This window comes from Danio rerio, chromosome 7 (assembly GCF_049306965.1).
Source record: "Danio rerio strain Tuebingen ecotype United States chromosome 7, GRCz12tu, whole genome shotgun sequence".
Taxonomy (NCBI): domain Eukaryota; kingdom Metazoa; phylum Chordata; class Actinopteri; order Cypriniformes; family Danionidae; genus Danio; species Danio rerio.
The window spans coordinates 9,204,225-9,227,284 of record NC_133182.1 but is presented as its reverse complement, the minus strand read 5'-3'; the positions used below and the strand labels follow the sequence as shown (position 1 = coordinate 9,227,284).

At 36.4% G+C, this 23,060-nt stretch overlaps 1 protein-coding gene and 1 long non-coding RNA gene across 3 annotated transcripts in view; both read right to left on the bottom strand.

Moving 5' to 3' along the window:
• chsy1 (chondroitin sulfate synthase 1) overlaps nt 1–23,060 on the bottom strand; it is a 185,370-nt gene that overhangs the window by 116,974 nt on the left and 45,336 nt on the right.
• Nucleotides 4,184–10,600, bottom strand: LOC141375296 (uncharacterized). The gene is made up of 2 exons (XR_012383116.1): nt 7,406–10,600; nt 4,184–7,352 (listed from the first exon to the last, which is right to left on the bottom strand). It is a non-coding gene; the product is annotated as an uncharacterized lncRNA (long non-coding RNA).

Below are 23,060 nucleotides of genomic sequence, written 5' to 3'. Positions count from 1 at the left end.
TGCTGCATTTCGAAAATCAATCTGGCTGAACTCTGAACTGTGAAAACGATTGCATGAGACCAAAAGATGATCAAAACGGGACCTCTCGCTACAGAACTGTAAAATATAAAACAATCGCTCTCCTTATTACTGCCTAATCATCTTGTTTTATCCCTTTTCACAGCACTGTATGACAGAAATCGCATGCTCAAACTCCAGTGTGATCACGGCTTTAAAAGGTCATGACACACCCACTTTTGGTTTAGTTCTACCTCATAATTTTTTTCAAAAGGTGCATTGTAATGGGCGTGGAGCTTCCCAAGCAAAGGGCAGGAGTGGGCGTGGCCAGCAGGGGAGAAGGAAGGGAGCGAACAACAGTTGTCAGATAGCTTACAAAATGAGATACAAACCGTAAGGAGACGCATGATTTTATAGTCTACAAAGTTAAAATGCAAATAAATAAACAGTAATTTAATGCCCTGCTACATTTGTTATTCAAAATTTCATATACAGGTAACCACAATATCATTATAAAGATAATCGTGTTCATATAAACACTATAAATAAGGACATTTCCCTCAATCCCCGGGTCTGAATGCAGACTCAGTGTAGCAGGTCTCTTGCCCTGTCTATGTTAACCATTAGCTCTATTGGTAATCTGAAGGATTTAGGCGAACACAGCAGCTCAGCGATGTGTCTAAATGTAAATGAATTCAACTAATAAAAGACAACGTCCGCTATTCTCCAATTCTCGTACTGCTCTCCAAACAAAAATGCTTGCTGCACACAAACGGCTTTGCTGTATCAGCCCTGACAGCATCGCGGGGAAAAACATGCAACAAACCCCGTGGATCATGAAAACAAACACATACGACCCTTCATGAACAGCTAAATACTGTGTGCCGTTGGTCCTTGTCTCACAGCTTGGCACTGGCAGGTCTACCTTGCCTTTAGAAAGCACGTGCAGGCATGAATAATTAAGAAGCCGGCTCTTCTCATAGGATAAGAAAACTCTGCTATGAATAATAATGAGAAACCGACGTGTCATCTTTGCATTTGCAGTTTTGCGCTACATCGCCGATTTTGATCCCGCCCCAAAAATCATTTTAAACCCGGAAGCTGAAATTAGCTGACAAAAGCTCTAAAATATCTAGTTTTCCCCCACAATTAAAGCCGACAGGTGCTAACATTGTCTTACTGATGCTAAACACACACAAATCTGTTAAAATCCCCCAAAAAATTGTTTCATGAACCTTTAATCACTACAGAATGTTACGTTTTCAAACACAAACTGCATGTACTCTATCAGTGTAATTCTCTCTTGATTTGCAGCTCCACCTGTTGGATGCTCAGATCTTGTATTTTTTAGTGTTAAAAACCCGAACATTAACATGCGTAGATTTGTGCCCCTTAGGTTATTCAGATTTTACTTCACGTATAAATGCATCAACCAGCTTTCTGTACATTTATTATGCAGTAGATGTATATATTACTGTAACGTGTTCTCACATTAAATTCTCTCAATTTAAATGTATAGCCCACGAATGACAAATGATTCAACTTAAGGCTGATTTATACTTCTGTGTTGACTGATCACTGTGACCCACAGCGCATGCCTTGCATGTAGTCGTGCATTTTTAATTCTGTGTACTGTTTGTTTTGTTCCACAATAACACTTCTGAAACGCTAGCTCGCTAACAGGTATTTATGTTCCACTGTGTTGAGTTTTTCGCTGGTGTTTTGTTTTTTGTGAATGCTATAAGTAGCTAAAACTCGCTTATTTAAAGGCGGGAACTGGCAGACGTGCAAAATCTTTAATCATAAGGCAAACACAAAACAAAAGTTTCCATCTGGAGCTCTTTTGCAGCACTAGACACTTTTGAACACTCACGCAGCTCTCATCACTGCCCATACTTGTCACCGCTACCAAGCCGACCAATCATAGAGCTTGCGACACGTTATTGCAACGTGCAATTACTTTTTTGAGAGGTGTCGGCATCAGCCACGGCGAGGGGTATGCGATCATGTGAAGGCTGCATAGATCATACGCGTGCGATTTAAATCTCTACTTTTAAATTAACCTACTGTACTTGAAAACCAAAGTTTTTTTGTTTTGTAATCTGTAAGAAATGAACCCAAGGTACAGTTCATCCTATCAAATGCACATGACATGGCAGCAACTACTCAAACGGCCACAAACATGTCATTAAAATGTCGCTGTCATTTCTTCGCCATCAAAACCAAGTTGTGGATTACTTCAGAAGAGCAGCATGACCTGACGATCATTATTCAGAGGATGATAATGTTTAACACGGCCATAAACGAGGTTGGTGTCGTGATCTCGTTTCTTCCGAGGTGTGCATGTGCATTAGCTCGGGCAACCTGAAAAAATTTAGATTTTGTTTGATTTAAACGTTTAGAAACAAAACTATGAGACCGATTGTGCTTGATTTTATTAATTATTCCAAATATGTAATGTAATCATAACCTCGGACAGAATGCCAGTGAGGCATTTCAAGGATGGCCGCCCACTGAAATGACTTGCCTCAAAGGGACTTTGGCTTGACACAGACGTATAAATCAGCCTATACACTTAGAAACACCCTTAAAAGAAAACAGCACTGATGTACGCTACATTTTTAAGCGTATTACTATTATTATTATTTATAATTATAATAATAATAATAATAATGTTTATAAGTTGGAATCATATTCACAACCCAACACTAAAAAATGCTGGGTACCACACAATCGATTTGTGTTGGGACAACATGAAGGAAAACGGTTAACGTATTAGTTTTGACTAATTTAAGTGTAGTGAACATAAAACAATTAAGTTGTCTTAAAAAACTTCAACAATTGTGTTTCAGCTTATTTTAAATAAATAGTTTGAGCAAACAGCAAACATCAAGTGAATATTTACTTCACAAGACGCTGTATTACTTTCAGAAGGGCTACTTTTTACTGTGTTTACAACAGATACTTTTACTCTACTTGCACTACATTATATTGGCAAGTAACCATACTTTCACTTCAGCAAGGTTTTCTCCAGCACAGCCAAGCGAATGAAATCACGTGCAAATAAAAGTGTTATATGGGGAAGTAGGGCATTTCTCGCAGTGCTGGAAGGCATTTCTTCCTCATCCTTCTCTTTTCTGTGTGTAATAAGCTGAAAATTGCCAGCTAGACACGGAAAATGAGGCGTTTTCAGTGGCGGCCTGGAGAAATGAGGCCATGGCTGGGATGTGTCAGGAATATGCCCACAGAGGTGCCAGGACACGTCGCCTTCACCAAACTCTGTCTGCACATACTTTTACCAGGGAACGACGCCATTGCAGATAGTAGACTTCTGAGATGAGATAAGCAACTTGGCAATGTCTCTCTGCACTGTTAAACCAAGCAATCAAATCAAATCAAAGCCTCTTCCAGTGAATCTTCCAGAAATACAGGACGGTATGTCCTCGATGAGATGCTTCTGAAATCATGACACAGAGCAGTATTTACGGAAAAATTTAACAGAAAATCCAAAGTAAACGCTCAACATATTTATCTCCATGCTAGAAAAACATAAGACTTTAAGCTGTTTGCTCAGCCAGCGTTGGTAGAGGCCGGGCTCAGCGGTACAAAGTTTTAATCCCTAACAAATGGACGTTTTCACCTGGTCCGAATTAATTTTGACTGCGCTGTGCAGATTTTTTTTTTTTTTGCAAGGCCACCTCCAGCTGTGACCAGACCGAAGCAGGCGCTCTCTTGGGTCTCTTTGTTCCAACTGTTTGTTGTGCATGATGGAAAAAGGACTTGAAAATAAAGTCAGCTTTGGGCCTGGAATGGCAGTGACCTCGGCGGGAGAGTGAAACGGCAAAGTGGGCGGCTCACATGGTGATTAGTATTGCTGTATTTTTCTGCGGCGAGCCAAGAGACACATTAGGTTTAGTGGTAATCTGAGTTGGGCTCCTGTTTCCCGAAGCTTCGCTTCCTTGCTGATCTAGGTGCTATCTGTAGGGTTGCTAAAAACATAGAAGACAAACTAGACTATCATGAAAAATTAATTTATTTTTATAGAATTTGGTGCGTTTTGGATAAATAATTGAAAGTTTTCATGTGTCGTCACACCATTAAGAGAATTTACACAACTATAAGAGCAACGAATAAGTGCTGTAGGCAAGTTTCAGGTATGTAAAGTGTAAGAAGAAAAACATTAGTCTTTTTATTTTTATAAAGTTAGCAGTAGAACCAGATAAGCAATTGCAGATTAGGAAGGGAAGTGGAGACTAAATAGTTGAGTTTTTAGTCGTTTCTTGAAGACAGCGAGCGACTCTGCTGTTCTGATGCAGTTAGGGAGTTCATTCCACCAACTGGGCAGATTAAATGCGAAAGTTCGGGAAAGTGATTTCTTCCCTCTTTGGGATGGAACCACGAGGCGACGTTCATTCACAGAACGCAAGTTTCTGGAGGGCCTATAAATCTGCATAAGTGAGAGCAGATAAGAAGCAAAGCCAGAGGTCGCTTTGTAAGCAAACATCAGAGCTTTGAATTTGATGCGAGCAGCAACTGGCAGCCAGTGCAAACGGATGAGTAGCGGAGTGACATGTGCTCTTTTAGGTTCATTAAAGACCACTCGTGCTGCTGCGTTCTGGAGCAGCTGAAGAGGTTTGATAGAGTTAGCTGAAAGCCCCGCTAGTAGAGAGTTGCAATAGTCCAGTCTGGAGAGAACAAGAGCTTGAACAAGGAGTTGAGCTGCATGTTCAGATAACAAGGATCAAATCAAAAGCGAAGTCATTTCTCCTTTCAGCCAAAAGCTGAATAATTGTTGTCCAAAAAGGTTATGTAACTAACCAACATGCAACCTTAAAGGGCTCAAGTAACTATTCAAATAAAATGGTCTATGCTTGCACAAACGTGTGAGCATTTTAGTGACTTTTCCACATGCAACATTATCTATTGTACACGATACTGTTAATGACGATACTACCGCTTACAAACTACAGCAGCACCGGCAGTTTTTTGGTGCCATAGTATCGCGATACTACCAGTACCAGTAAACCGTGCAACCCTAGTTACCATGGGCCAACTTTAGTCCGCGGGCCCTAGTTTGGGCATCTCTGATTAAAAGCTTCTAGAGAGGAACGATCAAGTGCCCATGATGTAATTCAAAAGCCTAAATAAGTGAATAAAAAACATGAATCACAAAGTATGGAAAACTGTCAATTTACAGCTATTTTTTAAAATTGTAAATAACAATAGAGAAAAATAAAACAGCTTTTATGGTATTAACATTTAACCAATGAAACCAGAAAACATCAAAACGGAGAATTAAATCTGAATAGATTTTCTGTATAGAGCAACTCGTGAGAGAACGACAACCCTTACAGATCAGGTTGAAAAGAGATCCAGTGTGAATCTAAACCATCAGACGGCTTCCTTTCTGCCCTTTACAACTAATCCCAGCTTTCGCTAATCCCCTGACCAGCTTAAACAGTTGCAGGCAAGATGACACCCGCGCGTCCTTTAACACACACATACACAGACGCAGTTGAAGTCAGAATTATTAGCCTTCCTGTTTATTTTTTCCTCCAATCTCTGTTTAACAAAGTGAAGATTTTATCAACACATTTCTAAACATAATAGTTTTAATAACTCATCTCTAATCACTGATTTATTTTATCTTTGCCGTGATGACGGAATAATATTTGACTAGATATTTTTCAAGATACTGTATTCAGCTTAAAGTGACATTTAAAGGCTTAACTAGGTTAAAGTTAGGTTACATAGGCAAGTCATTGTATAACAATGGTTTGTTCTGTACAATAGAAAACAAATATTGTTTAAGGAGGCTAATAATATTGACCTTAAAATGGTTTTAAAACAAATTAAAAACTGCTTTTATTCTAGACGAAATAAAACAAATAAGACTTGCTCCAGAAGAAAAAATATTATAGGAAATACTGTGAAAAATTCCTTGCTCAATTAAACGAGATTTAAGAAATATTTGGAACAGAAAACAACAGAGTATAAAGGAATCAGACAGTGCAGTTCAATACCTCAAGACCTTTTTTAAGACTCTCCATATATCAAGACATTATGACCACTTTAGGTTTTTAACCAGAAACACTTGCAAGATTTTAAATTACAGTATATTTACTAAATATTAATGAAAGAAATTAATCCAAAACCATAACACAATCCATAAACTAAATAAAAAAAATCTATTAAATCTAGCTGGCACCTACAGAACTGCAGAAAAAATAACGTTGCCTTGATTACTGCAATAAACAAAGCAGATTGATGTCAAATTTAGCAGGATTTTATTAATTTTATAAACTACACAGTATCCTGATATTCGCAGATTTAATTGAGGTAAACTTTAGTATGCAACCATACATTGCATAATCAAAATTTTGATCAAGTTTAATACCTTGCAAAATAGAATTTAAGACTTTTTAATACTTTTTAAGGACCTTAAATTTTTCTGCATTGATTTATCAACTTTTAATACTTTAAGACCCCACGGACATCCTGAACAAATTCACAGGAGGGCTAATAATTCTGACCTCAACTGTATAAGCAGTGCAAAGAGCCGTCACAGAGCAAACCCGATATACCGCCGACACAGGAAGATGAGAAAGTCAACCCAAAGAGCGAGTTCACAGCTGGACAAATGGCAATATCCCGATCAGCTGTCTTAAGCCATGGCAGGCGGACAACATTTCCATTTCTCGCATTTAGAGAATTTTCTCTTGGAAAAGCAACAGGTGCAGAAGCGGCAGGACAGATGGAGAATGTGCCGAGATATCAAACTGCTCAAATCTGACAATAACAGCAGTAACTACACCAAACACTTATTTCCTGCAGATAAAGAGTCTGTAAACAACAACAACAGCATCAAATGGACACAATAACACTAGAGATTATGCATGACATTTCCCGTATATTGCTTTAGTAGTCCATTTTTTTTGGTCTCACTTTATATTAAGTGGCCTTTAATGGCTATGAAACCCCCCTCTTTTGGTTTAAGTCTACTTCCAAATAAAAAAAAAAAATTGCTTCATGATGGGCGTGAAGCTCTGTGAGCAAAGGCAGGAGTGGGCGTGGCCGGCAGAGCAGCAGAAAAAGAGGAGAGCGAACAACTGGTTGTTGGCTCACAAAATGAGACGGAAACTGTAAGGAGACGCATGATTTTATGGTCTTCAAATTTAAAATGCAAAAAAAAAAAAAAAAAAAAAAAAACAGTAATTTAATTTAATGCCCTGCTATAGACGTTATTCATAATTTCATATACACACCCACAGTTTGCTTTCTCCACCTGAATCCCGGGTCTGAATGCAGACACAGTGGATAGCAGTGCAGCAGGTCTCTTGCCCTATCTATTCCATCTATCACTGCCGGTAATCTGGAGGATTTTCAACGTGTGTGAAAACAGTGGCACATATATAAGGGAGATGTGTGTGAATGTAGCGAACTCCACTGATAAAAGACAAAGTTTGCCATTCTCCAAATCTCGTACAGCTCTCCTGACAAGAAGGCTTGCTGCAAACCGACAGCTTTGCAGAATCGCATGGAAACAAACACATCGTTATGACCAGGGCTTGACATTAACACCCATCAACCCGCCAAATGCAGGTCGATCTTAGCGGTAAGACAGACACTCCCATTTTTTTTTACCTGCTTTCTTTTGCATTAACATAGTTTAATTATCATTTTTATACAATAACATTGCTTTAATGGGAGATAACCTCCCCTAATTATGTGTAGGTATCTGGTGATCTGGGACCTTTAGCCAGGACAGATTACTGTGCATATGTTTTGTAAATAAAAGTATAGCGCTCTTCTCAAAGCTACTAAGTAACCAAAGTCAGAACAGCAGTTCTGTGTCTCTCTGCGTCTGCGTGCAGAGAATGCGAGTCTGTGGCAGAGTATTGTCAGTTTCTCGCAAACACAGAACCGGGCCGACCAGGTAAAGTCTGTGTGGGAAGCGCTTATGTTGAATTGGGTCTTACACTGGATTCGCCACGATATGCCATCCATGGTCGAATTGTAGACGTTTTTTTTGATGAGCCTCACACGATGTGCGACGCCGCCATTTGGTGCCATGCGTTGCTTAGCAATGCATTCAAAACAATGTAAAGATCTTTTGACGTGAAGTAAAGAAACCAGGAACTTAGAGAAGTGCTGCTGTTGACAGCGTCAGCGTGCTACAGTCAAAATAGATTTCCAACATTATATTACACAAATTAGTGTGAAGAGCATGTTGTTTTACCATGGCCGAGTGAGTCATTAAATCAACCTCATTAAAATAAAATCGCACATGAGCGACTAAATAAATGTTCCCGTTTGCACACGTCTATTTTTATTCGCAAATGCGAGCGAAATGGTGCACTGTTGAGCCCTGTCTTGATCATATTTGATGATGATTGATGATCACAGAGAGCTGAACAGATCTTTTAATCCAGGTTGCTTTGCATACGTCCTTTCTGGTTGACTTGATTATAAACGTTGCAACGGAGACATGCTAATATGTGGCTGTCAATCAATTCGGTGGGCGGGGAAACCACACTTCCATGTCACGTTGCGGTCAGCCTCAAAATGGGAAGGTTTTGGAGTCTATTTTAAGGTCAGGAAATTTAAAAAAAAAAAAAAGACTTATTGTCTTTATATCACCCCAATATGACTGTGGACACACTATACCTACACACAGTTCTCTCTAAAATAGCTCCAAAAAGATGATTTTCATCATAAATGCCCTTAGTTATAACTGCAGATCAATGAAAAGTGTGAAATAGCCTACTATAACGTCTGCAACTATATAAAATAAATAAATGCATCAAATATGAACATATGCAGACCCTAATGCTGCGTTCACACCAGACGCGGCATGCGCATCAAGCGCGAGTGATTTACATGTTAAGTCAATGCAAACGCGCGAATAGACATCCTGCAGCGCGATACGCGCGAATGGCGCGGCGCGAATAACGCAAATTGCGCGAATGGCGTGGGGCGAATTGAGCGTTTTGCGCATTTGACGCGCTTAACGAGCGTTTCGCGCGAATCTCTCGATTTCGAAAATCTGAACTTCAGCGTACATTCGCGCCACGTTAACCAATCAGAAGCTTGCTCTTGTGGGGGCGTGATTGTGATGTAGAACCTGTTGTTGGTGTTCCGAGGGAAATCCTACAGGCCTTCACCGACAACAAGTCATCAAACTCGGCTTGGCTCAGTCAGAAGCACCGCTGAAAGCCTCCGTCATCCAGGTTAAGTTTCTGGAGGAGTTTATGAGCTCACAGAGCTGAATGCACCTCTGAAAGAATGTAGTGGACTCAGACACGACCCTAAACGTATCAACGCTGTTTTTCAGTCTTCATAAAGCACATACACACTGTTATTTTCTTCATAAAATCCATGTTAGCCATTGAGCTATGAAGCTAGAGTCTTCGGGCAGACAGAAGCCCAGCCCATCACGCGAATCCGCGTCTGTTCTGATGTGAATTTGACACGCGAATGAAGCGGGGTTTGACACGCGTATGAAGCGAGTTAACTCAAATGTTCACACGGCTATTTATCCGTGCGTTCTGCGTCTGGTGTGAACACAGCATTACAGTCTCCGATATGTTACCAATTACAGAAAAACTACACACAGCATACATTTAGTCCTTATTTGGGTTCAAAAACAACACGAAATATCCAGTGCACAGTCAGTGCAAACCTCTCATCTGCATCTTAAATCTACACCAGCACATGTAAACTCTGTTAGAGAGTAACTCCGTCATTCTCGAGTTCATAATAGTCTAAAAGGGGATGATAATAGTTAAACATGGCAGTTTGTTCATCTTTTAGGTTGCTGAAAGAATCGTTTGCTCCTTTTTTCACACTTCAATCTCACATTTGTCCGTTTCAGAAGGGATGTCAGAACCACTTCAATAATCACGCCCGAGTTAATGTTTATGAGCTCAAGTACGTTATTTCAAATATAGATGCACGCGAGCTCTCTGGAAAAAGTGAAACCACTCGTGCTTTTCTAATCATACGGGTTTGGGATGACATGAGCGTGAGGAAATGACATAATTCAATATCTGGGTGAAATATTCCTTTTAACGCTTGTAAATCTTTGCACCGGCTGAACCCAACAGACTGGAAACAAATGGTGCATGCTAACAGTTCCCATGCGCTGCCGCCGGCACGGGCTGAAAGATCTGCTGGAGAAAAGCTAAAAGAGGAAGAGAGGGTGTGTGTGTGTGTGTGTGTCTGGGAGCGCTCCGTTTTCGGCCTGTTTGGTCCCACTAAACACAGAGAGAGCCGAGACATGTGCTGACATCAGCAACTCCTGCTTTTCTTTTCTTTCTTTTTTCCCCCAAACTCAAGCCATTTCCAACTTAAATGCCTAGCGCATCAGTTGATCTTGGTCATAACCAATACAGTTTATGAATTCTGTAACCAATGAAGATGCTTATTTGTAAATACTTTAAATAAGTGTTTAATGAGCTCACCACTCACAAACCTCTCTTTTAACCCCTTCAGACCCTGTGTTCAATACAATGGACATATTAGTGCATGTCCTGAGCATTTCATCTAATTTAAAGCCTGTACTCTTTATGCATGTATGTATCCTGAGCTCATATAAAGACACACCGGACCCACTGCTGCACACCGGACCCGACGTGATCAAAATAACCCAGCGGCCAAACAGACCATTCACCGCTCAGTAGAGTCCATTCACAAAACCATCTAACACGCCACGCATCTTACTTCTGTTTCAAGCTTTTCTGTGCTCATCCATACAATAATAAATTTCATATTGCTCAGCCCACTCGACAGACCATTATTAGCCTCTCGAAGATTTCAGGAATTGTGTGTAAAGTTTGATTTGCTAGAAAAGAAAAATATTGTGGCGGGAATAAATATTTAAGTAATTAACTCCTTAATAGAAACACAATGTATTATATGGGTCATATTATATACTTTACAAATTTTATATACAAAGCACAAAAGTAAAATTTGTTTTATTGCAAAAATGTATACTTTTAAATAAGTATTAATAATATGAATATATCATGTATATTATATATAGTATATTATTATTATTATTATTATTAAATATTAGATATTTAACAGAGAAATAACATTAAAAATAATAAGAAAATATATAAAAATAAATTAATATATAAATTATATATATATATATATATATATATATATATATATATATATATATATATATATATATATATATATATATAACAATAAAAATAAGTAATAATAATAATAATAATAACAACAATAATTAAAAGAATAAGAAATAACAACAATACAAAAATAAATACAAAAAATTTTAATAACAAATAACAAATACATAAAACAAACAAATAAATGTAAGAATAAAAATAATAAATAATATAAAAAATTCTAATAATAATAAAATAAAAAATATCTAAAATAATAAATAGATAAATAAAAAGAAATAAAAAGAATAAATAAAATGTATAGAAAATAAGTTAATTCATTCATTTTCTTTTCGGCTTAGTCCACTGAAATGAACCACCAACTAATCCTGCATGTGTTTTACACAGCAGATGCCCTTCCAGCCGCAACAGAACACTAGGAAACACCCATACATTCTTGCATTTAAATTCAAACACATACATTATGGAAACTTTAGCTTATCCAATTCACCTGTACCGCATGTCTTTAGACTGTTGGGGTAACCAGAACACCCGGATGAAACCCACACCAACACAGGAAGAACATGCAAACTCCACACAAAAATGCCAACTGACCCAGCCGGGGCTCAAACCCGTGACCTTCTAAAAATAAGTAAAGTAAATAAAAAAAGAACAAATAAAAAATAAATCAAAGACAAAAATAAATAAAAAAGTAAATAAATAAATATAAATTTTTTTTATAAAATAATAAATACAATAAAAATAGATAAATAATAACGAATAAATATATAAATAAATAACTAGAGGGAACAAATAAATAAAAAAGAACAGTAAATAAGTAAAATAACTAAATAAAAACTAAAAGAATAAATAGATATATAAAAAGAATAAATAAAAGAACAAAAAGAATAGAAAATTTGTCAAATAAATAAATAAAAAGAATGAACATAAATAAAAAGAATGAATAAAAAATAAAAGAATAAATAAAAAATAAAAGAATAAATAAATCTAAAAAATTATAAAAATAGCAAATAAGTAAAATAAATAAAAAGAATAAATAAAAATCAAAAATTGATAAAATAATAAATAAAATAAATAAGTAAAATAGATAAATAAAAACAAAGAACAAATAAAAAGAATGAATTAAAATAAATAAAAAAGAATGAATAAATAAATATAAATAATAAAAAATTTAAATAGATAAAAATAATGATTAGATAAATAAAAAAATATATAAATAAATAGAAAGAATAGACAAAAATTAAATAAATCAAATTAACAAAAAAATTATATAAATATATACACACACAGGAGGGATAATAATTATCTTCAACTGTACACAGAATTCAAATATTATAAAATTATAGTACACTGTGGCACTAATTAAAAAAAACTATGTGTAATTATGCCTTAACACATCATTGAGTTACACAGAATAAATATATGTGCAAGCAAATGCACATAAGCTAATGTCTACAACAAGCAGTGTGATCAGTTTTGCAGTTTTATTTTTATGTTAACAACCTGATCTGACTGCAGCTGTGTGACTTCACATGATCACAGTAACAGCCAAAAACACTTAGAGTTGCACAACTACATTTCACAAGTCAAATAATAAGCGAAACACGCTGTTATTGTAGACAGGAGATGCTCTGAATTCATTTAAAGCATTCCCACACACAAGCCAAAATACCCAGCAAACAGCTCTGAAACCGATCGAAAGCTAAACAAAGCTATAATCGAGTATGACAGGACTCTTCTTGCACAATTTAGGACAACGCAAACAGCATGAATTTGCAGATATGAGTGTTTTTTGTTCCTCGCCAGTTTAGTCTCGTCTGCATTGACCTTCTCTAAGCTGCAGAGGCTCAGCGAGATGCATTCACTACGGTAAACACTTTTATTTTTGTACCTGTTTGACTGTTTATTTCTTTTCTTTTCCCTGAACTAGGTTATATTAAGTACTCCTCCTAAACGAGCTCCTGTTTTGTTTGTTGTTTTGGATGATCCTTCTCCTGAAGACTTATGCTTCTCATGTGGTCGATTAATGAGAACAAAAGAATAAAAGATTTAAGTTTACTCATCTTGAAGTTACAGTGCATCTGGAAAGTATTGATAGTGCTTCAATTTTTCTACATTTGTTTATGTTACAGCCTTATTCCAAAATGGACTAAACTCATTCATTCTTGAGATGTTTCAGCAGCTTCACCTGCGGTAAATTCACTTGATTGGACATGAATTGAAAAGGTATACACCTGTCTATACAAGCGCCCATGGTTGACAGTGCATGTCAAAGCACAAACCAAGTATGAAGACAAAGGAATTGTCTGTAGACCTCCAAGACAGGATGCCTCAAGGCACTAGGCTGGGGAAGGTTACAGAAACATTTCTGTTGCTCTGAAAGTTCCAGTGAGCACAGTGGCCTCCATCATCCGTAAGTGGAAGATGTTTGGAACCACCAGGACTCTTCCTAGAGCTGGCCGGCCTTCTAAGCAGAGTGATCAGGGGAAGAAGGACCTTAGTCAGGGAGGTGATCAATAACCCGACGGTCACTCTGTCTGGGCTCCTGCGTTCTTCTGTGGAGAGAGGAGAACCTTACAGAAGGACAAACATCTGTGCAGCGATCCACCAATCAGGCCTGTACGGTAGAGAGAGGCCAGACGGAAGACACTCCCCACCTGGAATTTGCCAAAAGGCATCTAAAGGACTCTCAGACCATAAGAAACTAAATTCTCTGCTCTGATGAGACTAAAACTGTACTCTTTAGAGTGAATGCCAGGCGTTACGTTTGGAGAAAACCAGGCACCGCTCATCACCAGGCTAATACCTATTCACATTACCGAGACATCATAACTTGTCATAAATCTGTAATAAACATAATTGTCATGAGGCCATTATAATTGTGCAATGAATCTTTTTCTCATTACTTTTTTCAGCAGAACAAAATTAACTTGTTAAAATTTCTCATTAAAAATGTCATTATTCTGTTAAATAATATTATAACAGCGTTAATATTTACAGACATTTGAATAACAAATTCAATTTGCACCCCTCTAACAGAGGAAGACAAATATTAATGTTGCTGTTATAATATTCAGCCACAGTTACAATAGCCTCATGGCATTCATGTTTATGACAGATTTATGACAAGTCATGCAAAGACACTGCAAGGCTATTTGTTTAATTTTTAACAATGTCATCTTTGGATATAAAACAACATTACTAAGTTAATGACACTTAACCTCCTAGTGGCCACATACGTGGACAGCACATTTTAGCTCTTAAGTGGCTGTTTAAAATACTTTGAATGTTTTATATTTCGTTACAGACATACAGTGCCATCCTGCAACTGTTTTACAGCATATGAAATTTCCCAAACACTATTTTTAGCAGTCCAAAATAGGAAAAGAATGTTGTTTTTACTCTCTGATGGTCGAAATATTTTCCAAAAATATGTATGTGTTAATTAATGCATTAACAAAACAGTCAGGGAAAAGTGTTTTATGTATTCGGACCATGAGTGCACATATATTGACATCATTTTTCCCTAAAAGTGCATCATATCAAAAGATGATTCTTAGGTTTTTTCTCTAATTAGGTTCCATTAAGCCCAAATAGCTAAGAAAAATTAAAAAAATGCATGTAAAAAACACCTTGGACCAAGCATGGTCACTAATTTCACAAAAACAGTGTCGACACATTGACCAGTAGCTCCTTTATTCATTTTAATGATGGTATTCATTTTGTCAAGAAAAAAAAGCAAATTTCAGTGAAAGTAAATATTAATGACCCTCCAGATTTCTTTTGTGATTTTAAAAAGGGTTGGAAATTGTTGTGCAAAAGTGGATGCACAACATAAGTTGTCATAAATCTGTCATAAACATGATTACCATGAAGCCAATATAGCAGTGAGACGAATAGTTTCTTATTACATTTCAGTAGAACAAAATTAAATTGCTGTTAAAATTTCTGAGTAAAAGTGTCATTACACAGCATCAGAATGGCATAAGGTAATATTTGATCTTATGTCAATTGGAATATTTTACCAACTGGTCAAGGGGAAAAAGTGATGATTTTTATCAGATCTGGACTCCTTTCCTTGAATATGTAGGTCCCAGGAGTTCAGGTACATTTTTGCAAAACCTTAGATCACATAAACCTTGGTTAATTTATGTATTCTTCTATTATTTTTATTACTATTACTTTGTAAATTTATTTTTTCTTTTTGATCTTCATTATTAGCTGTGATGTTGAAAATTTTTGTAATCTGTGATTGTTCTGTTGTTTTGTTAAAATGAAGGCAATATATATATATATATATATATATATATATATATATATATATATATATATATATATATATATATATATATATATATTTATTTATTTATTTATATATATATATATATATATATATATATATATATATATATATATATATATATWTATATATATATATATATATATATATATATATATATATATATATATATTTATATATATATATATATATATATATATTTATATATATATATATATATATATATATATATATATATATTTATATTTATATATATATATATATATATATATATATATATATATATATATATATATATATATATATATATATATATATATTTTATATATATATATATATATATATATACATAAAGCGTCTGTGAATATAGAATTTAAATACTTTAAAAATGTTAATAAATTGATGATGTGCACTATGAAAAAAATAAATAAAAAAGTGTCATTACTCTGTCAAGTAATTTCATAAGAGTGTTGCTAATGTTTAAGGACATTTGAATGACAAATTCAAATGCACCCCAGTAATTGAGGAGGAAAAATATGAATGATGCTGTTATAAAATTTAGCCACAGTTATAATAACCTCATGACATTCATGTTTATGACAGATTTATGACAAGTCATACAAAGACACTGACAAGTTTGTTTAATTTTAAACAATGTCATCTTTGCATCTAAAATGACATGACCAAGTGAACGACTCTAAATGTTGTGATAAGCATGAATGAAATCTCCTTCATATTCATGCATCATGTCAGAATTATAAAGGTTATGACAGTCTAATGAACACCCCTTTCATGTAAAGTGTTACCAGAAAAAAAGTCACTTTAATTTTCACAAAAACAGTGTCGACACATTGACCAACAGCTCCTTTATTCAATATAATGATGCATTTGACGAGAAAAAAACAGCAGCTTTCAGCGCAAATAAATATTAACGACCCACCAGATTCCCTATTGTGATTTTAAAGTGGTCGGAAATTCTCCAAGTGGATGCATTTAACTGCATTTGGTAGCAACTCAAGACGCCCGCCAAACTCACTTCATGAGGAAAACAATAACAAATGAATAAATCTGCATTAAAAATTGTGCATTTAAAAGAGTTGACTCTGCTTCTGACTGGACGAACCAGGGTGAAAAAGAAAGAAATGAAGAAGGAAAGAAAGAAAGCAAGCGACCGTGCCAAAGGAGAAAAAACTAGCCCAAACAGGAAAAGGTAGCTGCTGGATTGCCCTTGGAGAGAGCTGTGCAGCTCTTAATAAGCCTGCTGGTGGAAATGAGGGGTTCAAATGGCACGCTAATGGACTTCCTCTAAAAGAAAAAGTGTCAAACGGCAACAAACAGCAGTGAACACGGCCAACAAGCCACCCACTGAAGCCAGGGAACACAAAGAGACTGCCAATGAGGCGTTATCTCCCGCTATTGATATCTGATGACACTGTAATTCACTAAGAGGCAAGACGAGCGTTTGAACAAGAAGATTTCACACACATTAACTTCAGAGATCTTAAAAGACCCGGTTAAAATCTCAGGCATGAATCATCGGAAATGAGGCTGTATGCAGGGACGTTTTTTGTTAACCCTTGGGTCAAATATGGACAAACCCAACATTGGGTTAGTTTGTTTAATTAAATTTAAATCACACCTTTTAACCCAGCGCTTGATTTGTCCATATATTTATTTAATTTAAAAAAAAATTTAAGTTAACTACACTCATCGGCCACTTTATTAGGTACACCTGTCCAAATGCTCGTTAACCCAAAAATAATCAGTGAGCGGAGAAAATATCCAGTGAGCAGCAATTCTGTGGGTGCAAATGCTTGTTGATGCAAGAGGTCAGAGGAGAATGGCCAGACAGGTTACAGCTGACAGAAAGGCAACAGTAACTCAAATAAGCACTCGTTACAACCAAGGTCTGCAGAAGAGCATCTCTATACACACAACACGTCCAACCTTGAGGCGGATGGGCTACAGCAGCAGAAGACCATTCTGCCTTATATTAACGGTTCAGGCTGGTGGTGGTGGTGTAATGATGTGGGGGATATTTTTTGGCACACTTTGGGTCAATTAGTTCCAAATGAGCATTGTGTCAACGCTACAGCCTGCCTGAGTATTGTTGCTGACAATGTGCATCACTGTTATGACCACAGTGTACCCATCTTCTGACGGCTACTTCCAGCAGGATAATGTTCAATCCAATAGAGCATATTTCGGATGTGGTGTAACAGGAGATTTGCATTAAAGATCTGCAGCCAACAAATCTTGCTCAAAATCATGTCTAAATGGAGCAAAATCTCTGAGAAATATTTCCAGTAGCTAGTTGAATCTATGCCACGAAAGATTAAGGCAGTTCTGAAGGCTAAAAGGGGTCCAAATCGGTACTAGTAAGGTGTACCTAATAAAGTGGCCGGTAAGTGTATATATTTTTATTAATAATATTTTTCAAAATATAAGTATTTAAAAAAATGTACTTCATAAATAAAATCTTAAGAAATACATTACATCAAATATAAATATATATTTTTTAAATATATAAATAAAAGTTCATAAACAGCCATGTTAAAAATATATATTTTGGAAACTTTGATTTAATATAAACTTTTTTACTTAATTAAGCAACAAGAAAGTCAGCATAAAAATGATACTATCTACAGTCTGTGGTTGTCTGTAAACATTGCTGACACTTCCTGTTTTAGGAAACAATTGTATTAAAAATATAATTAATATTTGTATTTAATTAATGAGATACATTTAAATATCAACATTTTTCATAACTCATATTATTAAAGTAAATTAATTAATAATAAAATAAATTTAGGAAAGATCTGTGTCATTACAGGAATAGGCCATAACCAGCAAACACTGCAGCCTTTAAATGATAATATCAACAGTCTGTGGTCGGCTTTCAACGTTGCTCTCACTTCCTCTTCGCCAAGCATTTCAGCAAGACCCAAATATTAAGTTTAAAACGAACAATATTACATCACGACATGCGTTACCCAAGTCTCTTGCAAACTCAAAACGGCTATATTACATGAACCGTTGCTACACAAGCATACCATCAGATGTAAAGGAAAGCATACATGACTTCCAGCTAACGAAAAACACATCCAAATCTACACAGAACTCATTCACTCAAGTCCCCAATAACAGGCCAGTGTCCTGAAAGGTAGACTGAGTTCAGCAACAAACATCCGAGTGTATAACTGAGGGTTTAAGGCTCAGGGTTGAGGGATTTTCAAGCACGAGGAGATCAGTGAGCAGGTCGGTTCCTCCAGCATTCCTGAAAAGACGCTCACAGCAGGACAAAAACACAGAGGAGGCGCTGCGTTTGGGGATTTAAAGTCACAATCTGTAGATCATGACATTCTTTAGCCACACTGAAACAGACTGTGCTCTGTTTGGCACGGTTATTGATCTGAACTGAATCAACATTAAACAGAGCCAAGCTGATAAACGACACTCTTGTGTTCTGTAGGGAATCTGAGAACATTTTCGTCACTGATACAGAAATGTTTTAATTTGTCCTGCTTTGAAACAGTATGTAGTATTTAGAAAGAAACATGACTTCATGTTCTGCCCCCATAAGCTATAGCGAAAAATCGATTATGTAATTTTCTAAATGCATCAGTATCTTCTCTTGAACATTTTTAAAAGCAGGCTTAACTCTAGACTAGTCTTTTAACAGCAGATAGTGTTCTAGGCCAGGGGTTCCCAAACTTTTCAGCCCGCGACCCCCAAAATAACAATGCCAGTGACTCGCGACCCCCAATATCCTCTGAGGTGGTTATAAATACAGAAACCTTGCATGCAATGATGCAGACACACCAATTAAATTTGTGTCAGTGCTTTAAATGTGCCAGAAAGTATAACCTGATGTCATAAAATCAAAATGCATCTGACGCTATTGCTGCCTTTAATATAATGTAATTACCCCAGGGGTCGCAATCCAATAGAACTGTAACTATAAGCTACTATAGCAACTATATAGTATATAGTAACTATAAACGACTATTTTTATTTTCAGTATAGTTATGGATAAAATATGTTAATTCTTATGGTTTAATAAAAATAAATAGGTTTTTGGAAATCACCAGGCGACCCCTCTTCATTGCCCCGCGACCCCTCGGGGGGTCCCGACCCCCACTTTGAGAACCAATGTTCTAGGCTAGTTTTTTGACAGCAGATGGTGATCTAGGCTAGTTTTTTTTAACAGCAGATATGCTAGCTTTAAAAGCAGATGGCTCTCTAGGCTAGTTTTATAACAGCAGATGGTGCTCTAGACTAGTTTTTCAACAACAGATGGCACTCTAGGCTAGTTTTTTAACAACAGATAGTGCTCTAGACTAGTTTTTCAACAACAGATGGCGCTCTAGGCTAGTTTTTACAGCAGATGGTGCTCTAGACTAGTTTTTTGACAGCAGATAGGCTAGCTTTAAAAGCAGATGGTGCTCTAGGCTAGTTTTTAAACAGCAGATGGTGCTCTGGGTTAGTTTTTCCACAACAGATGGCGCTCTAGGTTAGTTTTTAACGGCAGATGGAGCTCTAGGCTGGTTTTTAACAGCAGATGGTGTTTTAGGCTAGTTTTTTGACAGCAGGTAGCGCTCTAGACAAATTTTTTAACAGCAGATGGTGCTCTATGCTATTTTTTTTACCAACAGATGGCACTTTAGGCTAGTTTTTTTGACAGCAGATGGCGCCCTAGGATACTTTTTTAACAGCAGATAGGCTAGTTTTAAAAGCACATGATGCTCTAGGCTAGTTTTTTTTAACAGCAGATGTTTCTCTAGACTTGTTTTTCAACAACAGATGGCACTCTAGGCTAGTTTAACAACAGATGGTGCTCTAGACTAGTTTTTCAACAACAGATGGCGCTCTAGGCTAGTTTTTACAGCAGATGGTGCTCTAGACTAGTTTTTTGACAGCAGATAGGCTAGCTTTAAAAGCAGATGGTGCTCTAGGCTAGTTTTTAAACAGCAGATGGTGCTCTAGGTTAGTTTTTCCACAACAGATGGCGCTCTAGGCTAGTTTTTAACGGCAGATGGCGCTCTAGGCTGGTTTTTAACAGCAGATGGTGTTTTAGGCTAGTTTTTTGACAGCAGGTAGCGCTTTAGGCTAATTTTTTAACAGCAGATGGTGCTCTATGCTATTTTTTTTTACCAACAGATGGCACTTTAGGCTAGTTTTTTTGACAGCAGATGGCGCCCTAGGCTACTTTTTTAACAGCAGATAGGCTAGTTTTAAAAGCACATGATGCTCTAGGCTAGTTTTTTTTAACAGCAGATGTTTCTCTAAGCTTGCTTTTTAACAGCAGAAGGTGCTCTAGGCTAGTTTTTAAACAACAGATGGCATTCTAGGCTACTTTTTTAACATCAGATAGGCTAGTTTTAAAAGAAGATGGTGCTCTAGGCTGTTTTTTTAACAGAAGGTGCTGCTCTAGGCTGTTTTTTTTAACAGCAGATGGCACTCTAGGCTAGTTTTAACAGCGGATGGCACTGTAGGCTAGTTCTGTATTTTTTTATATACAAGTTGGCTTTTATATCATGAGATTAATGTAAATAGTTTACCAAGAACACACTTATAATTCACTTAAACCATTCCTAACCTAATTATTAATTAATAATTATTATTAATCACTGGGGGCTGGCTCCAAAACAGAACAAATTTCCATAGACTTCAATGTTACAATGAGCAACATTACAGCAGAAAAAAAAGGTGTTTACAAACTGGTACAAAAATCGTTTTGCTGTATATAGCTATTTCTAACCTTCACGACAACCGTGAAAACTCCTCTGCTTAAATTATATATTTTTAACTAACACATTGGTGCTACAGTAAAAATTTGATAGTGATTTTCAAAAATTCATCGCTATCCTCATGAATTAATTCAGAGTTTATTTTTCAACAGCAGACAGCGCTCTAGGTTAGTTTTAATATCTAGGCAAGTTTTAACAGCAGATGGAGCTCTAGGCTAGTTTTTAACCCGCAGATGTAACTCTAGGCTACTTTTACCCAGCAAACGGCCCTCTAAGCTAGTATTTAACCTGCAAACGGTGCTCTAGGTTAGCTTATTACCAGCTGATGGAAATCTAGGACAATTTTAACCAACTGTTAGCGATCTAGGCAAATTCTTACCAGCAGATGGCGCTATAGGCAGTTTTGAAAAGCAGATGACAGCCTATGGTAATTAAAAACCCAACATGCAATCCAAGGTTTTGTAAACACCCTAAAGCACTTTTGTTTCCAGAGAAAGGCACACTTAGACTTCCATGGTATCACAATGGGTGTTAACAACTTTTACTAAAACTGACATTCAGTTAACACTGGTAGTCAATATGAACAGTATATAATGTCAGCGTTTTGTCAGGTGCCTTTAAACATGATCTATACTGTAGTTGAAGCTGAAACTGGATAAACTTTGTCTGCGTTGACATTATTTAATTCAATTCATCAGTGTTTCTATAGTGCTTTTATAATGCAGATTGTGTCAAAAACGTCATCTTGGATGAAGTTCTATTAAACTAAACCTGCTTTAGTCCAGTTTTCAAAGATGAAGTTCAGCTTAGTTCAGTTAAGTGTAATGCATGATGTCGTTTTCTGCACTGGAACAAAGCAGCGTTTACAATTTTGGCCATATGTGTTTGGTTTCCGGCATGCATTGTAAGCATCGACCAATGACAACAGACCGGGTTAATCATTAACCATTTAGAATAGAGTAGACTCCTGAAAATTCGGATTAATAAAGATTGGATCCTTGTTCAAACTGTTTCAGAAACCTGATGCTGTAATGGATTTTTTGAGGAAAACAAACCAAATCTTAGATCAAACTAGGGCTGGATAAGTGTCTCCAAAAATGATTATCACAATCATAGTCCTTGCAATATCCACATTATTGTATGTAAACAAACATATTTTATGTGTTGCATGGACATATGTCCCCCCTCCCCAGTAGGGTGCTGTTCTGCTATTAGCTAGAGCAGCCCAAAGGTCAACCCGAATCTTAAAATTAACCAACCCAAATTTTCAACCCGAAAATTAACACTAATGGTAGAGATAATAATCAGAATCAATAATAATCAGAATATTTGTTAAGGTTTTCGCTCATTCATAGCGTTGTAAAGTCTAAATAATAGATTTTTGTTGTTGTTGTTGTTGGCAGAATTAGATTTAAATAGATGAGAAAAATATCTCTCACCTGTTCATTTTACAAGATCATTACATGTAAATGATTTAAAACAAACAGCGTTTCTCTAGGGATGTTATTTCTCCAGAAATGTCATCAAAATGCTCAACAAAATCACACATTACATATTTCCACCGCACTAATAAAGTAAAACTATTAAAGGAGACCTCAAAGCAAAACTTAGGAAGCTTAAAACAAGCATAATTGGGAAGCTTAATAAAAAAAAGACCTGTTGTTCATCCAAGTGCGTCCAATCAAAAGCAAAGTCTTACATTTAACCTCCACTTCAGTCTGATGCGTCAGAGCTGAGTGCAAAACCAGCCCTTTGCAAACAAGAGCCATTTTTCCCAGCAGCTCAGGTCATTCCCTGCATCAGCTGATGACTGCGTGTACACGCGTTTCCTCCATCGCCCTTAAAGATTACAGTGAA